This window comes from Sphaerodactylus townsendi, linkage group LG09 (genome assembly GCF_021028975.2).
Source record: "Sphaerodactylus townsendi isolate TG3544 linkage group LG09, MPM_Stown_v2.3, whole genome shotgun sequence".
In the NCBI taxonomy this organism is placed as follows: domain Eukaryota; kingdom Metazoa; phylum Chordata; class Lepidosauria; order Squamata; family Sphaerodactylidae; genus Sphaerodactylus; species Sphaerodactylus townsendi.
Window position 1 is genome coordinate 19,056,706 of NC_059433.1, and position 21,078 is coordinate 19,077,783.

Below are 21,078 nucleotides of genomic sequence, written 5' to 3' on the forward strand. Positions count from 1 at the left end.
TGCCTAGTTGGCCAGCTTTGACAAGCATGCTAAATTATGCTGCGGCTGCTATGCAGTGGGGCCAGAGCCAAGAAGAAGCTGTTATAAGTTCTTAGGATACCCTACAGAGTCCTCACATGAGAAACATGCACCAGGAGGGTGGAAGGAGGCTAGCGCTGATCATTAGGGATGCTTGAAGGCCTGCTGGTTTGCTGCACATTCTGTTCACCAGTAGCAATCAGGGAGCAGATTAATCAACAATCTATTTGGCTGTTTGCAATCTATTTCCACCTACTTGAAGGAACAGGCTTCTTGCAGCCATCAGAACCTGACTGCCAGGTGATGAGGGATCAGCTGGGAGTCAGGTTCTCATATCCAGTTGAGAACATTTTTCTTGGTACCAACTGGAGAGAATCAACAATCAACTCTCAGCTGACTGTAGGGATCAGCAGGAAGTCGGATTCTTCCATTCTCCCAGTCTGGAAGGTTTGCTGCATCTTAGCCTCACTGAGATGCAGCAATTTGAGCATGGGGGGGGGGGGGGGGGTTAGAAATCCAGCTGTTTTCACCTCCTTTCTCCCAAGGCCAACGTTGCTTTGGGCTTCAGCTTAAGGTGCAAGATTTGGAAGGGGAGAAAAAGTAGAATGATTCTTTTGTCTTGAAACTGATAGCTTGGACTCCAGGGCCCTGAGATGACATCTTGGAGAAAGGGAAGCAAAGGTATCCACTGGACCCCACAACTGAGAGTTTGGACTGAGAATAGGATAAGATCACTCCCCCTGCAGGAGAACAGGAAAAATCTGTAGCACATACACTCTGTTTGGGGGGGCGGTGGGAGATACAGGTCACTTTCCTCCCACAAATTAACGGTTGGAGAGAAAAGAATCAGCAACTTGCTTCTCAGTCCTGCAAGCTATCAGCTTGGACTACACTGGATGGAAGTAAAAGGCTCCTATTCTCCTGCAGGCCAGACTAAAATTTTGGATGGGAAGGAAAAATATAGCTTTTTAAATGACAGAGGCCAAATCCCTACTGAAAATTAAATACAACCAGATTTAAAAATAAACGGCACCTTTTCATCGAGGTTTCAACCTCCCCACTGCAGCATGTTTCTAGTGAAGGCATCTACACCTATCTCGGTTTCAAAGAACATAACAATCCCCACTTACACGCAATCGGCTTGGAGGGTCTATCCTGATTTATTGTTGTGCCGTGTAGGGGTGGGGACTTTTTTTTGTCGTGACAGTACATGGTACTGTGAGCAAGTAAACGCGTATGTGTGATATGCAGCTTTTTTTCTGATTGACCTCTTGTGCCCACGTTTGACCAGTTCCCGTTGTCTTGTGCCCACGTTAGAGCGGTTCTTGCTCCCTCGTGCACACGTTTCAACAATAGCCTCAGCAGAGCAAAATAGGAAAAGCTGAGCAAAACAAAAAAAGGCTGTGCACGCATCATGCACAGCCCGCCGCATTCTAATTGGCTGGAAGGCATTTGCGTCACTCTATGGCAGGAAATTAAACCGCATTAGACCCCCAAACCTCCCCATCGATCTGGATTGGAGACGTATTTTTTTTTAAGGTTCACATTCATGCAGGTTCGGGAAAAACACGGGATATGGGGAGCGCCAGAACCGCAATGAATCTGTGTTTGGCAGTTCAGCTGTGGGGAGATCTTTGTGAAACCTGGATATTTCAAGTGAGTATCCAGGATTAATCGGCAATGGGGATATCGCCAGAACAGCCTGCAAAGAACAAGAGCAATTCACTCCTACTCTTTGCAACCCAAAACAAAAGCTTGGGAGAGGGGAAAGTGACCTAATTCTATTCTCTGCCACCCAAGCTGACACTTAGGCGCAGAGTGGGTTAAAGAACGGTCCATTGGTAGACTTACCCTGAAGGGGCCTTCTCCTGGACGGCGACGAGGGCATCCTGATTGGGTGATTCCCAACTCATTCTCAGGGAGGCAGGACCAACTTTGTTGTCACTTCCTGTAGAGGGGTTGGGCACCCATTTCGGATCCAGTATTTTGACTAGCATAGTAGTATAAGAGAGTAGCTCCAGACAGAAAGTATATGGAACACTCATTAGAAGTAACAACAGAATTCGAGAGACAAAGAACAGTAACTTCGGCAACGGCTCAACAATATAACTAGGCGCTTAGGGGAGAAGTAGCTAACTAAAACCAGGTCCCCTAAGACTATATGACTAGACTAGGTGAAGTAAGTCATTTGAATTTCGCGATATTCAGGAGGCCAGGATGCTCGCCGTCATTCAGGAAGCGCCCCTTCAGGGTAAGTCTAACAATGGACCGCTTCCTGAGCATGCAGGCTCGGGCATCTCCGATTGGGACCTCCCCTCGAAAGCAGTGTCCCTAACGGTAAGCCAATCACCTAAAAAATGTAATTTAAAGACTCCGGGCGTCAATGCAGTGTCGCTTGTCGCCATGGATTGGAGTCTGTAGTGTCTAATAAATGATGTACTGGAGGACCATGTAATGTTTCTTGGCGATGTCCTCTGCGGGTATTTGACGCCTGAAGGCTGGCGCTGGTGGCAGCTCTGGTGGAGTGTGCAGGATTCCTCGGGTGGAATGGGAATAAATGTTAAGCTGACCTGTATGCCTCTGAAAGTCGCATGACCTGGATGTTGGAACTGATGGCTGCCCTTGACATTTGTGTTCTAGTTAAAGGCACACATTAATGAACAGGGACTGGCTTTCCTAATGTCCTCGGCACGATAATGCACGCCTCGGAGAGTTCTCCTGACATCTAGGTATGCCAAAGCATTTTTTGGGATGTTTAGAGAAGGAAGAAGGACGGCAGCACGATGTCTTGTTTTAGTGAAAGGACGAATCTCTACCTTTGGTGGAAGGTGGGGTCCAGTCTCAGACTACCTTGTTTTTGTGAAAAACGCAGAGTTGTGAGTTCACTGAGGGCTGCCAGAGTTCTGAGACTCTTTTCTGGCGAAGTGATTGCCACTAAGAATAATAGTTTCTATCCGATTCATCTTAGTGGTGCCGATTGTACTGGTTCAAAAGGCGTTTAGTAAGCAGCCGCTTAGCACGATGTTCGCTTCCACGACGGGAAGCCGTGTGATGACTGGGGCTGAGATTGACGATCTTTAAGGAACCTGAAAGCATGTCTGGGTGTCTTGAGGCTGACTTCCTGGAGTCCGGTTCCAGACATTGCGGATAGTGCTGCCTGTCTCTTCAGTGTTAGCGCCCGAGGCCTTCTGGTTCGACCCCTTATGGAAAGGCCAGGACCTGAAACCTTAGGTTGACGCGGGTCAACGCGGTGGTGGCTGGGCCCACCTGGCTTAAGGATCTCCACCTAAGAGTCGTGAGATGCCGGTGGTGGTGATGGACGCCGAGGCCATGATGGTATTATTTATCACCTTTGAGAGTAACCCTTCTAGCTTATCGCTGCCATGCCATGTTAGGGCAGAACCACTGGGGTTGTGGTGTAGGATGGGTCCCCTGACAGCATGTCTGGGGAGCAGGGTGTCGAAGAGGAGTACGACGGACAGCTGAAATAGGATGAAAACCATGGTCTTCGAAGCCACCATGGTGCAACCAGGATCACATCTGCTTCTCCTTCCATATTTCCTAGGAGCCGGGTATGACCGATCCGGTGGAAAGGCTGATAGTAGGACCACCGCTGGCTGGGGATGTCAGCGACGTGGGTGGGTCACCGCCTGGGATGATGATATTCCTTGGTGAAGAATGTTGGTAGTTGATGGTTCTTCTCTCGATGCTTAAGAGGTCTATCTGGGCAGTCCCGAACTGGTATTGATCTGGAGGAAGATGGATGGATGAAGTTTCCATTCCGCTTCCAGGATGGTTTTGTCTGCTCAGCCAGTCGCCTCTATGTTGAGGTTCCCTTTGATGTGCTCTGCTGATGAGATTGCAGGTAGTTCTGCCCAGGACAGAATGTTGGCTCCTGGTGAAGCCGGAGGGATCTGAACCCCTGATGCTGAGATGTGCTTTGGCTGCAATGTTGTTCCGTTCTCACCAGTACGCAGCGGTTGTGGATGTTCTGGAATTGTTGAGTGCTAGGACGCATCGGCCATCATCTCCAGAAGTTGATGGGGAGCTGGGCCCGCTGGAGTCCAGATGCCTGGGCGTTTGGCCCTGAGGGAGGCTCCCTGTTCCTCAAGACTGGCGCCTGTGAAAATCTGTACTCTTCGTCAGGAAGGTAGACCTGCTCGTGACATGTTCTTGAGGCGCACTCACCAGGTGAGGCCTTCCTGTTTGACCGATGTCGGATGATTACTGTCTTGTCTATTTTTCCATTATGAGCCATTGGTAGGGTCTCAGAAACCTCTGGAGGATTCACAAGATGGAATCGCCCCACTCGGAGCATGTCTATTATGGGAAACCGAGGAGGCCCATCAACTTGGCTAACTGCAGAAGGGAAGTCTTCCTGGCTGTTATGAAGGAAGTCGGTGAGTCTCTGAATTTTGAGGGCCTTCGCGGAGGAATGAAGAGGCGCTATGCCGAGTGTCTATTATGGCTCCTAAAGTCTTACGCGCCGCGGGTGGGTCGAAAGTGAGCTTTTTTTGGCAAATTGATTAAGAAACCAGATAGAGCAGAGTTTTCATCACCCAATCGCATCTTCCCCGCCTTTGAGGGCTTAATTCGACCAAAATGTCGCCGAGGTAAGGGTACGCGGTGTCCTGTTCTCGAGGGTCGCGGATGGGTGCTAGACCTTTGTGAAAACTCGCCGTAGCGAGGCCAAATGGAAGCGCCTCGGTACTGATATATAGTGTTCTTTCCTACTGCAAATCTCAGGAAGCATCGGCTGCGGATTTATGGGTATGTGCAGATACCTCGTGAGTCTAGCGACGCGGAGATGTCCCCTCGATCTAAGATTTTCCACGACGATCGAGGGGTTTCCCCATTTTGAACCGCCGCAGGGCGCGGCTCTGTTCACATACCTTAAATTCAGGATGGCCGCCACCTCCGCTTCTTTGGGTACAGTAAAGAAGTGAGTAGACTCCGCAGGAACGCCCGAAAGCGCACTGGTTCGATTGCCTTTATCTGGAGAAGATGATGAATGGCCTCCTGAGTTCCCTGCTAGCGCCTTTACTGGCCATGCGGCGTGTGGAAGGCTTTGAATCAGCGGTTTGGGATTCTGTAGAACTCTATGAGGTAGCCGGTGGTTACCACCTCTCGAGTCCATTAGCCCACGCCTTCGTCCACGCTTGCGGAACCTCTGCAGGCTCTCAAATAATCGATGTCGTGGATGGTCAGGACCTGGCAGGTCGGTCGGCTGGAAGGATTTGGCTCCCCGCCCAGCCCTGAAGTTGGAGGTACTAAAGGAAGAATTATTATTTGAAGCTGCTGTTGTTGTTGGGGCCGCCTGCGAAGGAGGTAGTGTTGACCAGCCTGTCAGTCCCTGGAGCACGGTTAATGTGGCCAGACCTGAATGTGGTGTGGGGCCTGAAGGATGAGGTTTGGTCTGATCTAACATACCTGGGCATGGTTTTCTTGTTTCCTTTGACTCCACCAGAACTGCATCTAGCTCCCTTTCCAAACAGGCGCTAATTCATGGTAGTCGTGAGGGCTGCACCACTTTGCTTAGAATGGAAGTCGCCTGCCAGGCCCCAAGCCATGCCTTCCGTCTTCCTAACCAGGACTCCAGGCCCATAATGCGGAGTTAAGGATGAGTGCCAAAGGTGGAGTCACCAGAATTTGAGATCTGCCTAACATATTCTCTCCATTCCCTCTCTAATCCCTATGTGTTCTTGGGGATGATGACAAGATCCTTCTGGCCCAGACTGGCAGCTCTGGCCATGGTGGCTGAAGATGCCAGTGTTCTTGACTGGAGAGGGTTGAAGGTCGGCATCTTTTAAGAATGACCTCCCCTCGGTCCCGAGGGATCTTTTAGGGTGCCTCTCCATCTTTGGTGACCAGACCTCCTGACTGAACAGGCCACCACCGGGCGCCGACTAGAGGGGCTTTGGATCATGGAGTGGATATGGCTGGAAGCACGAGCTTCTTGGCAGCTGGGGCGGGCAGCTTTGCTAGCATCTAAATTGAGCCATTCTCTCCTAATTCTCCTCCTCTCAAAAGCACTCAGGTAGAGGGAAAACTCGGGGATTCCTCCGCTCGAGGAAAAATTCTTCTTCCCTTCTTGGGACAGCCTTTTGTGGCTTTTGGAGTCTGAGGGGGCCGATGGGTCTTCAGCCGCCCGCCTCATCATGCAATTCTAACTGATATAGTTTTGAGTAACATGAGGGGCAGTTCCTCTGCTTAAAAGAAACGCTTGCATTGTTCAGCAGGTTCAAATCGGGGTTTCCCCTCATTTTCTGAGAAATGCTCAACAGGTTCTACCATCTCCTCCTCGCTATGTTCCTCGCCTGAGGAAATAGACTGAATTCTATAGGGCTATGAGGTGGATGGGGGGGACTGCGGGATCCTGAGGGAGAACTGAGCTGTACCTTCTCCCGCGCCTATCCCCACGTTTCGATCTGTTGGCGCTTCTGCTGTGGCTTTTCTGTTTCTGCTCCATCATACAGAGAAATCTCCTCCCTCATTCTTTTGGTAAATAAATGCATTATTGTGCCGTGTATTGGCCCATGAGCCTGAGTCAGTTAGGAAGGGCGCCCCAGCGCTTGCCCTGGCCACATCTTTGCCTGATCTTTATGTGCTCTGTTTCCTCCGCCGAAAGTTGCTCTGGCTGGAGGGACTGTAGCCTCGGCGTAGTTCTCTCTCTCGCAGAGAGGAACCGTGAACGTCTCTGCACCTCCGCCTGGGTGGTTGGGCGCGGGCAGTTGGGTGAGCCCGCCAGCCACCGCCCTGGGTAAGGACGCTGGTGTTCGCTTCAGCCATCGGGCGGCTCCTCCTCCTGGGGGTTTCGGGCGCTTGGTCAGCCTCGCTAGCGCTTTTTTCTTGGCTGCTTCTTGACTGGTTTCGCTTGGAGTCACGCCGTCACGCTGGGTCGCCAGCTACCGCTTAGAGCTACGTTGCCCGGAGCCGGTGGTCAGCTCTAGTGCTCTCTGCGTCGATTTCCCAAAGGAGTCGGGCGGAGGGTGAAAAGATCGAGTGAGGCCATTAAGAGCCTTTGGCGAGGGCCTCTAGTTTGGTGGGAAATAGTAGACACGCCGGGGATAATTTTGAGACGTAACCAACACCTCTACTGAAATTTGTAGAAATAATAAAAGAAGACACAGAAAGTGAAGAAGTGAAAAGTTTTATAGGAATCTATCCAAAGAAGCTTAGAGCCTGTCCAAGCCCCGCTTCCTTAGCCAGTAGGGCAGGAACACATACTGATCCTGATTGGGTGCCCAACCCCTCTACAGGAAGTGACAACAAAGTTGGTCCTGCCTCCCTGAGAATGAGTTGGGAATCACCCAATCAGGATGCCCGAGCCTCGCCTCCAGGAGAAGATTGTTGCTGCTGTTTTACCCACCCCAAGCTTCTTCCTGAGTTCCACCCTTGTTGGAATAGAGACAGAGGCCTGGGTCACTGTGTGCAGGATAAGATTAGCTCAGCTGCTATCAGCTGGGAGACAGCTTTTTATCTCCACATCCAAACTTCTCACTATATCTCTGTAAGGCTCAGCAAGAAATCTGAGAGGTAGTTGCTTTTCTGCAGCTGTTGGAGTTGCTAATTGGGAGCAGGACAGCCAAATACAAGGCGTAAGGGGGATTAGGACAGCCAAATTCAAGAAGTGGGGGGGGGGGGATCGGAAGGAGTCGGAACCCCGAAGTAAGGGAAATCATTTGGGTTTCCCTGCACTCACTAACCATGGGGCTTTCAGGATCTGCAGGACTGTAACACAGAGCATACCTGCAAGCAAATCTCCGCTGTGAAGGAAATGGTCCCTCACTGTGGGGGAGAGCAGCAGTATATAACCAGCCACCGTTTCTTGAGAGTCAGACTGGGTTCAGCAAGTCTGTTTTGCACGCAATCACTGATACGTCTTCCACTTCTTTCTCTTCTTTGAATCAGCCACTTCCTTACAAAAAAGGAAGTTATTTTCTAACATGGCATGTGTGACAATGATATCATGATTTCTGCACATTCAAGGACTGCCGTTTACAGTTCAAACAACCTTATAAAGATATAACTGTAACACAGAACAATAAATCCTAGGCATATAATTGTAAAAGGAATTCCAACATTTGCAAGACTGAATGTCTGCTTACATCCCATCCATTACCCGTGCAATTACTAAATTTGGACTTTCCCTGGACTTTCCCCTTGCCAAATAGTACTGTGCTCACCTTTCTGTTGAAGGCACAAAGCCGCTCTGAGATTAGTGACTTGGCAGAAGTTTACAACTGGCAGCAGCTCCCAAATGCTGACTAATTCATTTATTTTCCTGCTCAGATTTACTCTTTCAGAAACTTTGTCTGAAGAAAACGATCAAGAGACCAGACCACATGTTTTAACATGCTAGTAATGATTTGCAGAGCCCAAGGTGCCTAATGTTATATAGAGTTTCTGCTTCTCCTTTTATTATAATTTTAAACAGATAAATGGAAACTTTTAGTAAATGTCTTTTAGAACAAAAATGCCTATCATGCAACTACACAGAAGTAAACTGCTTAGTAAGCAGCAAGAAATCATTCGGTCCAACATATTTGCGCTCAGAACTGCACCATAATCAGAAAAACTATGGGAAACATAAAAACAAGGGGGAACCAGGGCACCTGCAGGTACATATCAACAACTGTCAGCCCGGCCTGCAATCCTACCTGCCAGCCAGAAAAGCCTGCATTGGCCACTGGAAGAACTGCAAGCCTGACAGGTGAGCTGTAGCTTGCAGCTCCTGAACCCCACCCTTTGGGGAACACCTGCAGGGGGTGGAGTCTGGCAGCGACTTCAACAGCAGAAGCCATCCAAGGCAGTGGCCAAAGGGTGGTGGAATAAGGATGCTGCCCATTGTAGGCCTTTTGGGGGACTGTTTGGGAGCAGACCCCCTTTTTCACACAAGTTGGGGTGGGACTTAAGGGCATGTGGCTGGGGTTGGAGCCACTAGGGATAATTAGCCACTAGGGATAATTAGAGTAGTTCATCCATCTTCAGGGTTTCAGTATATAGTATCAGAATCTCAACCTGGTTCTGGTGTTCTCACATGCATGTTGTGTGTTTGCCTGCATATAAGAGTGTGATTCCTCTTCACTGCCACCACCCCAAGATATAAAACCCAGCCTCTCAAGAAACCAGCACCTCCAGGTACCTCGGTAAGGCTGCCTTCCAGCAAGTACAAAGGACAGAGCTTCCAACTGTTTTAGCTCCCTCCCCCACAAGTGTTAGTGTGTATAAGCAGTCCTCGCCATGTGGGTCAGATCTAAGACACAGTCTGATCTCTTAAACGAGAACGAAGCGTTATTACTGAAGTTTAAACTACAGCACATACATGGAAAATAGTTATCACAGTGAGAAAAGACAGGTTTAAGGAAATAAAATGAAAACATATGACAATGTTGTGATTTAGCAAGTATTAGTCACACAAGTAAGCTAAGAAGGAGTTAACTTTGTATGTTAAGTAGTTGATGATGACACAGCTTACTTAGAGAGAATACTGAATAGCTATTGGCTAGTTAGCTAGGGAGCCTGACAACAGTATGACCAAGTCTGTATAGTTAACTGCTTCTTCTCCTTCTATAGAAATCCTCTAGATTCTAGAAGCAGCAGGCAGGCAGGCAGGCAGAGAGACAGCTAAGTGATATGGATGTAGACCAAATGTATATAACCTTCTCTACTGCACTTTAATAGATTAGTAAAGTTTATATTTCATGTTTTAAAGAAACAAAGACTCTGACTCTGTTGTTCCTTGCAACTCTGCTAAGCTCTACCAAAAAGTGTGAGCGCACAGACACACATGTATTATTTTTTTACTATAGACTAGCTAAGTTACATTACCAGATAGTTGCCTTACGTCAGCGTTTCTCAACCTTCCTAATGCCGCGACCCTTTAATACAGTTCCTCACATTGTGGTGACCCCCAACCATAAAATTGGTTAAAATATAAAATATAAAAACACTGTTTTCTGATGGTCTTAGGAAACCCCTGTGAAAGGGTCAAGCTCAAAACTGACTCCAAAAAGGGGGGGTAGCGACCCCTAGCGGTTGAGGCAACCACTGCTCTTTAGGTGGATCAAACACATCCCCAATCCTTCATTTGACCAAGACAATAATAATACACGCGACACTGCCCTGTTACAGAAGAGGATGAGGTCCATTGGTCGCAGCATCTGGCAAAGTGTTTGCATCTAGAATGAAGGACGATTTTTCTTTTTAAAACTTCTGTCTACTTAGGTGAAGACCCCCCCCCCTTTCAACCCAAAGTTAAGGATCTTACTCCCTCTTGGGAAAGCCAATGAGATCCTTCAGCACGTAGCCCACAGCTCTCTCTCCAAATCAGGTTTCATTTACCTCCTCCTTTGAAAGGTAGGCTAAATGGTCTGGTTTTTGAACTGAAACCAAGTTCCTTTTTTCTCTGATTGTGCTCTCTTGTGAAAATAAACAGTTGCCATGGTTTCAGGGTTCCCAATCATAACATACATTACTTCCAGGAATTTAAAAATCATTCTTTCAATGCACATAAGTAATACAGCGTGCATCTGAAACCTAAAATGTAAAAAAGGAAACTGTCACTCCAATTACAAAAATGTTTCATATTTAGATATTTCTGTTTTTTCACGATTAGTCAATAGCAGCTAACTTTACAGCTAACAATAGCAGAATGCCTTATTTGTGTTTGCTATACAGCTACAGTTCAAGAAACTAAAATCCAAGAGAAGTAAAAAAAATCTCTTTCCCAGTCCACGTCTGCAGGTAAGAATATTGACTGAATAAAATAGGTAAATGAGCTGAGTGGAAGATAACGATAACAGACTCACTGAAAATGAAAGCAGGTGAGCACAGTTTTTTATTATAACCAGGGCAGGTAATATACAGCTTGTCAGCATCTTTAATCCACCTCCAAAAGCCTATCATGTACTCTAGTGGGATACCTTTCACAGAATTTAAGGAGTTCCCCAGTTTTGCCGGTGAAGAGGTAAGAACTGAAATTGCACACAGTCAACAACCGTATTAAATTATTTAAAAGACAGTGGCAAATAAATGAAGCCTCACTTCATTGTGCGTTTCAGATCTCATGTCAGTTTCTCTAATCATGCATTGTAGCTACAGTTGTTTAAAAATTTCCCAATTGAATTTTTTTTAAAAAAATTCTGAATTCTATGTTACAAATGAACAGGAGTTTCTGCTGAGATATACTCAGCTACAACTTTGAAATGATACAGCAAAACTATTATTTGCTTTCAACTATAGGCTTCCACCTTACATTGTGATGAAAAATTACATGCAAATTGTGATGTGTAGTACTTGGAATGTATTTTTGCTCATTAGGGACATTTCACGTCACCCTAATTGCAGAAGAAGTTGCAAACCCTCTCAATAAAAATAACTCGTCGGTGGATTTTTAATTTTAAACGATAAAGGAAATGTCATGATATTATATGAAATGCTATGGAGACAGGAAGATTCTGAAATACAAGGTGTCTATTTTAAGCAAAAGATCTGGAGTGTTCTATACTGGACTGACAATACAATCCGATGCAGAGTTACTCCAGTTTGTGCCTACAAGGAATCCCCTTTGAGAAAAGAAGGAAATAGTAGTGAACCAAAACTAAAAATCGTCCACCAGTTTCTCAGGAATTCAGCTTTTAACCAAGCCAGTTGCTATTTCTATAAAATTAACATAAATAGACCCTTTGGTGCAAATTGGCAGAAATTCACTGTGGGAGAATAAATATTTTATATTGAAAAAAGGTGATGAAAATCCATGTTGAAAGATAACTCCAACGCTTCACTTCTCAGACAGAAATACGATGATTCAGAAGAAACCACTAGACAACTTACATCAGCCAGTTTCTCACACCATTAAGGAACTCATGAAATAATTTATCTGGAACTCAGTTCATATGTTGAGAGTCAGATGTTAACTGAAAAAAAAATTATTTCAAAATTTAGGAGGATGGGAAACAAGATCCTCAGACTGCCAAGCTGCTCCCAAACTCCTCATAAAAGAGGACCTTGTATATGTAACAAAATAATGTGATACACGAACATACAAACATTATAAACTTTAAAGGAATCATTGGCCAAAATGATTTGTTTATTCATAGAGAATAATTATTGATCCTTGCACAACAGCAAGAAAAGTAGATATGACCAACATTTATCATTTATTTACACTGGTACACTTAGTGTACGAGCGGGAATACACAGATCCATACTTTGTCTCAGAAAAAGATATTACTATGGTCAGCTGAAGTGCAGAAGTCAAGAAAATCGTATGCTTCCACATTAGAATATAGTCCCAAACGAATATGAGAATTATCATTTATTTGTATGCACTGCCTTTGTCAAAAGCATTATGGTGTGCATTACTGAACACGTTACTCGGATACAACAGAATGTATTTTGACTTTCAAGCTTTCTAATGGATGGAGGGAAGCAGGGCCAGGAAGGCACTAGGACCCAGGCAGAGCGTTCAACAACAAAGAATGCCTGCCATGTTGAGATCTAAGGTGGAGAAATATACAATCCTATTGACATCTTTTTCTGTGAAAGACTATAGCCGGGAGAATGCATGAACATGAAGCTGCTGCCATCTATCAAGGTCAGCGCTGCCTCTTCTGACTAGCAGGGGCTATCCGCATAGCAGCATTTCATGCCACCTATGATCTGACCGTTTTAACAGGAGATGCCAAAGATGCATACAGAAGGGGCCAGGTTCAATCCCTGGCATCTCCTGTCAGTAGGTGATGTGAAAGACCTCTGCCAGGGACTCTGAGGGTTGCTTACTGACTGAGTACACAATACTGACATTGATTGACCAGTGCATTCTGAATAAGGCATCTTCATCCGAGCTGGGGAGGGGAAGCATATTAAATCTAATAAATACAATTTTAAATGCCTTCAACTGAGCTCAGAATGAGCTTTGACAAACTGTTTGATATTTTATAAGAACATAAGAACATAAGAACAAGCCAGCTGGATCAGACCAAAGTCCATCTAGTCCAGCTCTCTGCTACTCGCAGTGGCCCACCAGGTGCCTTTGGGAGCTCACATGTAGGATGTGAACGCAATGGCCTTCTGCGGCTGTTGCTCCCGATCACCTGGTCTGTTAAGGCATTTGCAATCTCAGATCAAAGAGGATCAAGATTGGTAGCCATAAATCGACTTCTCCTCCATAAATCTGTCCAAGCCCCTTTTAAAGCTATCCAGGTTAGTGGCCATCACCACCTCCTGTGGCAGCATATTCCAAACACCAATCACACGTTGCGTGAAGAAGTGTTTCCTTTATTAGTCCTAATTCTTCCCCCCAGCATTTTCAATGAATGCCCCCTGGTTCTAGTATTGTGAGAAAGAGAGAAAAATTTCTCTCTGTCAACATTTTCTACCCCATGCATAATTTTATAGACTTCAATCATATCCCCCCTTAGCCGCCTCCTCTCCAAACTAAAGAGTCCCAAACGCTGCAGCCTCTCCTCATAGGGAAGGTGCTCCAGTCCCTCAATCATTCTTGTTGCCCTTCTCTGCACTTTTTCTATCTCCCTCAATATCCTTTTTTTGAGATGCGGCGACCAGAACTGGACACAGTACTCCAAGTGCGGTCGCACCACTGCTTTATATAAGGGCATGACAATCTTTGCAGTTTTATTATCAATTCCTTTTCTAATGATCCCCAGCATAGAGTTTGCCTTTTTCACAGCTGCCATGCATTGAGTTGACATTCCCATGGAACTATCAACTAAGACGCCTAAATCCCTTTCCTGGTCTGTGACTGATAGCACTGACCCCTGTAGCGTGTATGTGAAGTTTGGATTTTTTGCCCCTGTGTGCATCACTTTACATTTTGCTACATTGAACTGCATTTGCCATTTCTGGGCCCACTCACCTAATTTATCAAGGTCCGCTTGGAGCTCTTCGCAATCCTTTGTGGTTCTCACCACCCTTACATAATTTGGTATCATCTGCAAACTTGGCCACCACGCTACCCACCCTCTCTACTTCCAGGTCATTTATGAATAGGTTAAAGAGCACTGGTCCCAAAACGGATCCTTGGGGACACTCACTCCTCTACATTATCTCTCCATTGTGGGAACTTCCCATTTACACCCACTTTTTGTTTCCTGTTTCTCAACCAGTTTTTAATCCATAGGAGGACTTCCCCTCTTATTCCTTCATTGCTGAGTTTTCTCAACAGTCTCTGGTGAGGAACTTCTTTGTCAAAAGCCTTTTGGAAATCCAAGTAGACAATGTCCACCGGTTCACTCCTCTCTGTCCACATGCCTGTTTACACCTCAAAGAACTCTAGTAAGTTTGTAAGACAGGATTTTTCCTCTCGCAAAAGTTTTCATGCTGACTCTTTCTCAGCAGGTCTTGCTTTTCTACATGTTTTATAATTTTATCTTTTAATGATAGATTCTACTAATTCTCTACCAGGAACAGATGTCAAACTGACTGGCCTGTAATTTCCTCGGTCCCCTAGATCCTCTTTCTAAAGATTGGTGTGTCATTGGCCATCTTCCAGTCTTCAGGGATGGAGCCTGATTTCAGGGATAAGTTGCATATTAAAGTGAGAAGATCAGCAATTTCATGCTTGAGCTCTTTTAAGAACTCTTGGGTGAATGCAATCTGGGCCAGGGGATTTGGTAACATTTAGTTTATCAATGGCTGCCAGAACTCTCTTCCTTGTCTACCACTATCTTCGCTTAGTTCCTCAGATTCACCTCCTAAGAAGCTTGGTTCAGGTGCAGGAATGTTCCTCACCTCCTCTGGGTGAAGACAGATGCAAAAGAATTCATTCAGCTTCTCTTGCAATCTCCTGCCATCTTTTAGCACACCCTTTGTTCCTTTGTCATCTAACGGGCCTACCGCTTCCCTTGCTGGCTTCCTGCTTTTGATGTACTTTGAAGAACTGTTTGTTGCTGGTCTTGATGTTCGCAGCCATATGCTCCTCATAATCCTTTTTTGCCTCCCCTTTACAGCTAACTTGCTTCTCTTTTGCCACCATTTGTGTTCCCTCTCATATTCTTCATCAGCCAAACTGACTTCCATTTTCTAAAAAGACATTTTTTTCTGATAATTTCCCTCAACCTCTCTTTTGTGTTAACCATGGTGGCTTTCTTTTGACTGGTGCTGCTCTTTTTCTAACCTGTGGAACACATTCCAGCTGAGCTTTTATTACTGTGTTTTTAAATAACCTCCAAGCATCCTGGACAGTTTTGACTCTCTTGATTTTCCCTTTCAGCTTCCTGCGCACTATCCCCCTTATCTTTGAGAGAGAAATTCTCCCTTTCTTGAAGGCTAATGTAACTACATTAGTAGTTGCTTAACTTGTTTCCGCATGCTGAGATATCATACTGAATCTGACAGCATTGTGGTGGCTGTTCCCTATCGGCTCAACAACACTGACTTCCTGCACCAGGTCCTGGGTCCCACATAGAATTAGATCTAGGATCACCTCTCCCCTGGTTGGTTCCACAACCTTCTGCTCTAAGCCACAGTCATTTAGCATATCCAGGAATGCTCTCTCCTTACTATGACCTGAACATGCATTTTTCCAGTTTATATGGGGATAGTTAAAATCACCCATTACCACTACATTTTTGTTTTTGTTGGCCTCTCTAATTTCTTTTTCCATCTCAGAATCCTCTTGTGCACTTTGGTCAGGGGGACGATAATATATTCCTAATATTAAACTGTCCTTCACCCCTGGTATTGATATTATGCTCAAGTTACTCTGTCTACCCAAGGCCCCTTCCGCACATGCAAAATAATGCGTTCTCAAACTACTTTCACAACTGTTTGCAAGTGGATTTTGCCATTCCGCACAGCTTCAAAGAGCACTGAAAGCAGTTTGAAAGTGCATTATTCTGCATGTGCGGAATGAGCCCAAGTTTAATTCCAAGGACAGCTTGGCAGAGAGATGGATCATCTCTAGTGAAGGTCAAACTCTGAAAGAAGAAGTTTAATTCCACTTCCAACTAAATTATGGCCAGTATGGTAATAGAAGTAGCTGTGTCCCATTGCTCACTGCAGGCACAGGGTCAAAAGCAGTAAAGAGCTCTGTGATTCTTTAGGCTCAAAATAGCCAAGTTAGGTGTGTGCAAGGTATTGTTATCCTGGCATTAATTTTACCAGATTATTAAATCAGCAAATGAGAAAGGATGGAGCACATCAGAATTTAGATACTACTGGGGCAGGTGGGGGGAGAACCAACAGCCAAAGCAAATCCTGTTTCACGGTTCCAAACGTCCAAATTCACATGGAGGAATATGTGTATTTTAAAGCATTGTTCTACTTTTCAAATTGTGACTTTAATAGTGGTTTTACCATGCAAACTGTAGCATTAAGAATAATATGTTTGTAAAGTATGCATTTTTATCATGATGAGCATTCATTTCACAAGATTTGCAAGTCAAGTCAACTTTATCAATATTTTCAATTTAAAAATTTTCAAGTACAAGAGCACTGAAACCTCTCCCCCCAACCCACCCCCAAAGAAAGTCTACAAATACTTAGCCTGTTAGCTCTGCGTCAGTCATTAGTGACTCAAGGAAAAAGACAGCAATCGCCTTTTGTTCTCTGCATAGTCCACTGGAGATAATTTGTATTCTCTGCAGGTGAGCAGGCAAATGGCTATTTAGAACACACACACCCCAATATAAAGTTATGAGTAAATTTATACCTTTGAAAACATTACAATCGTCGGCAAAAGATTATCAGCAAAAATCTATGATCTTCTGCTAAACAAATCTAAAAGAATGATGTTTGGAAAGGAATGGAGAAAATGCCTTAGCCAATGCATTACAAGCTTGACTGTGTATTCTCAAACGGCAAGTAAACAGAAAGTGACAAATGTGGGAAATATACATGAACTAAATCAGATTTCCTCCATTGCTTCTAGGCCTTTTGATCTAATGACAATATATTCCAAATGAGTGCTGTAGTTTATACAAGGTATGTATTGCCTACTCAATACTTATTAAACCCAGTTTGATAGCTGAAGGAACACCTTAAGAAATCACACATGTAATTGACTACCAATTATTGACAGCTTATAACTGCATCAGCTGGTTCTCCACGGTTATGTTCCAGAACACTGGGTGCAGTCCAGACTTTAGCGCCTGTGATTTAGGGCAAGCATCTCCTTCTTCCTAGACTGAAATATTTTTCAAACATATTTTTCTCTGCATGGCATTTCTGTTAGCCTTCATTTCTTTTGGCTCATGTCAAGGAACTGTACCAATCACTTTGAACTTTTTCACTGATATAATGGAATCTGGATTGCACCTGTACTTATGCATTAAAAAAACAACCAAAATAAGTCTTCTGCAATAAGATGCCATGCGTCTCCAAGTATGTCAATCTGACTTCACTTGAATCGCTTCGCTGTAATAGATGCTGTCAAGAAATTCAATCACTGTCAGAACTTTGGTCAAGTTGCTCAGGCTGTGAAAGGGAACCATTTTAAAACAGGCCTGTGAAATGTTGTTTGTCTCTTTTAATGGGAAGACCCTGGTCTGATTAGATTCTGTTTCACCTGTTGGCTGTTGTGAGAAGGAGCAGGGAGTATTAGTTACTCATCTCAGTCTCTCAAAACATTCGATGTGGTGATTATCTGTGCAAGATTGGCCCAAGTCACTAATTGGCTGATGTGTAAGCATGACCAGAAGCTTGGCTCTGGAAAGTTCCACTCAAATTTGGCTCTAATTGGTTGAATTAGATTCACCTGATTGTGATTGATAAATCCTTATAGAAAACCTACTATGAGGCTAGAATTGCTATTCTATTCTGAACCTACCTGAAATGCTGTAACTTCTCTTTGACTTATACTTGCTGGAAAAAACTAAGGCCAATGCTAAATGGACTTCAAGGACTGTGCTAATATTTGCATATTTGTGAGTGCTTTATCCTGTCTTATGTTTCAGCTAATCTTCTGCTATTTATGCAGATGTTATTGTTCATGCTGAGGGACTTTTCATGCTGACTTTTTTATTTTATTTTTTAAATAAAATTTTAAAAATTATTATTTGGTCTGCTGTGTGTCCACTTGCTCTCAAGAACCCATGTGAGTAAAAGCCTAGGCTGCTTTTTTGACAGATACAAAAGACAGTTCCAGAAAAGCTAATAGATGGAGAGGAACATAACATAACAGACCTCACCGCCCCCAGAAAGCTCACTGCCCTAGGAAATGTGTATGGCAGTGTTTCTCAAACAGAGCTCCAAAAATTCCTAGAAGTCCCTGCATTCTTTGAAAAAACAAAAGGAAAGCTCCTGCCATGTTAATCTAGAAATTATAAAAATGGAGCCCTCTCTAGATTTCTAGGAATAGAGACAGAGATTCTCCTCCCCAGGGAAAGGGGACAGAATTCGCTTTCCCCACTTTCAAATGACAAGGGCCCCCCAGAATTGCTGGTGTCTGCAGACAACTGGTTCTGGATCAGAGAATTCACCCGAAAATGTGTTGGTTGGTTGCTGAGACACAACATCTCAGCTTTAGGAAATCTTGACCTACAGTCCTAAAGCAATGATCACATACTTCTTCATAAAGATGAATTAGTTTTTCACTCATTTCACCTCAGTTCTACTCAGTGTGACAACCTGTGGCATCTTTGTTTGACAAAGATGAAAACTGAAAATTTCCAGCTCATTTTCCAGTTCTTATTTTCATGGCCAGCATAACCTATATATTTTGCTGCCATATCTGTACAACGATTTTCTTACCAGTTTTTTTCTTCCAGCCACATCATTAACCAAGTTAATGTTCTTCATGACCTAGGACCCAACAATGGCGTAGGAGGTTAAGAGCTCGTGTATCTAATCTGGAGGAACCGGGTTTGATTCCCAGCTCTGCCGCCTGAGCTGTGGAGGCTTATCTGGGGAATTCAGATTGGCCTGTACACTCCCACACAAGCCAGCTGGGTGACCTTGGGCTAGTCACAACACTTCGGAGCTCTCTCAGCCCCGCCCACCTCACAGGGTGCTTGTTGTGAGGAGGAGGAGGAGGAGGAGGAGGAGGAGGAGGAGGAGGAGAAGAAGAAGAAGGAGGAGGAGGAGGAGGAGGAGTTTGGATTTATATCCCCCCTTTCTCTCCTGCAGGAGACTCAAAGGGGCTTACAAACTCCTTGCCCTTCCCCCGTCACAACAAACATCCTATGAGGTAGGTGGAACTGAGAGAGCTCCGAGAAGCTGTGACTAGCCCAAGGTCACCCAGCTGGCGTGTGTGGGATTGTACAGGCTAATCTGAATTCCCCAGATAAGCCTCCACAGCTCAGGCAGCAGAGCTGGGAATCAAACCCAGTTCCTCCAGATTAGATACACGAGCTCTCAACCTCCTACGCCACTGTGAGGGGGGAAGAGCAAGGAGATTGTCAGCCCCTTTGAGTCTCCTGCAGGAGAGAAAGGGGGGATATAAATCCAAACTCTTCTTCAAGTTAGTGTTCTTCAAGACCTAGGACCCAACATTCACTCCCAGAGGGCAGCAGGGGTTCTCTGAGCTGGAAGAATGTGACACCAGAGTCACATCATAAAAAGAGCCAGAGTCTCTGAACATGCTCATGCCAACACGGACCCCCTTCCGCTGCAGCTTGACATCATTTCCCTGCCCTATTGATCCTCTCAGTTTGCCTGCAAAAGAGAAGGAGGAGGCACATTAATCATGCTCTCCATGCATAAGCCTTCCAAAAGAAACAAAGCACAGCAGTCCTACAGGGCTTGTGACTGAACAGGTGAGACCCTGGAACTCACCTGAGGGTCACAACCAATGGGCTGAAGACCAACGCACTAATGTGCTAATCTTGAAGACCTCCTCTCTAAACCTTTCCCCATACCTTGACATGGCTCTGAAACAGCAAGGGATGACCCACAAGGAGATGAACAATGGTAAGGGCAGATAGTCCAAAGAGCAGAAAATGTAAGGGAAGCGAGATGTTATGTTCTCCAAATTTATTCATTTTATTTTATTAAATTTCTATACTGCACCTCCTCTCAGATTCGTAGCAGTTTCCAATATGATATATACATAATATATATATTATATAAACCTTCCCCTCTTGGGCTTTTTGGGGGAAATGAAGCTGGTGCCATCTTGTGTTAATGTTAATTTTAACAATGCTGTATTTTAACGGGGTAGGGTTTATTTTTATTAGAGCCGTACTAATTTATATTTACCGGATTTTAACTTGATATTGTGCTCTATTATATGTTGTTCACCACCCTGAGCCCTTCGGGGGAGGGCGGTCTATCAATCAATCAATCAATCAATCAATCAATCAATAATAAATAAATAATAATAAAAAATAATAAATGCAAACTGTAACTATCCACTGTGAATTAACATTTTTAAAAATCTTCAAAAGATTTAACAGCCATCACAATCAAGACTAAACCTGGTGCCCACTTGGTATTTCAGGGCAAACTATGTACTTTCAAGGAGGGCTGTATTCCCTAGCCTCACCCTGATCTTCATTGTATGTTCATTCCTTAACCTACTATACTGTTTGCATATTTTTTTTTCTTAAGAGGCTGTTTTCTTCCTGGAAATAGTGAATCCAGCCAACTGAGGATCATGGCACTAATGTGATAACATCCCAACGTTACGTAGCTAATCAATGATGCTGTCACACGGCCAAATCTGAGGGCAACCGAATCAATTCAAGAGAAGGACAGTGTTCCCTGCATCACATCGCTCTCTTTCTTCATGGGCACTTTTCCAAAAAAAAGGTCACAGGGAATGGAGTGCTCTTCTCAGTTGCTGAATACTCCTTTCAACTCTGCTCTGGCTATAATCTGTGTTTAATACGGGATATGGCAGCAGAATAAACATATAAATATACCTATGCTTACAATGGCGTATCTTGGGGGGACAAAAGCGGGCAGGCGACCCAGTTGCCATCCGCTTGGGTCATGTGGAGGGTGCATTTTGGCCACCCATCCCTTCCCAGTCCCCAGCCCCCCGCCATGCCCCCATGCCCCCTGCTGCATTCCCTCTCCCGGGTGAAGCTTCCCTGCCAAAGCACCACCCTGGGGGGCGAGGGAGGGCCAGGTGTCCCAGAATCGAGGCTTCTAGTC

The 21,078-nt window shown here is 44.9% G+C and overlaps 1 protein-coding gene across 9 annotated transcripts in view; it reads right to left on the minus strand.

The window, feature by feature from the left end:
* Positions 1-21,078, minus strand: part of ATXN1 (ataxin 1) — a 287,821-nt gene that overhangs the window by 152,618 nt on the left and 114,125 nt on the right. The window contains exon 1 of one of the 9 annotated variants that reach the window (XM_048507796.1): positions 7,768-7,789. The exons of the other annotated variants lie outside the window; for them this stretch is intronic. The gene's annotated coding sequence lies outside the window, so the exon portion shown is untranslated. Of the gene's footprint in view, positions 1-7,767; positions 7,790-21,078 lie in introns of those variants that run through there. 9 annotated transcript variants of the gene reach the window in all.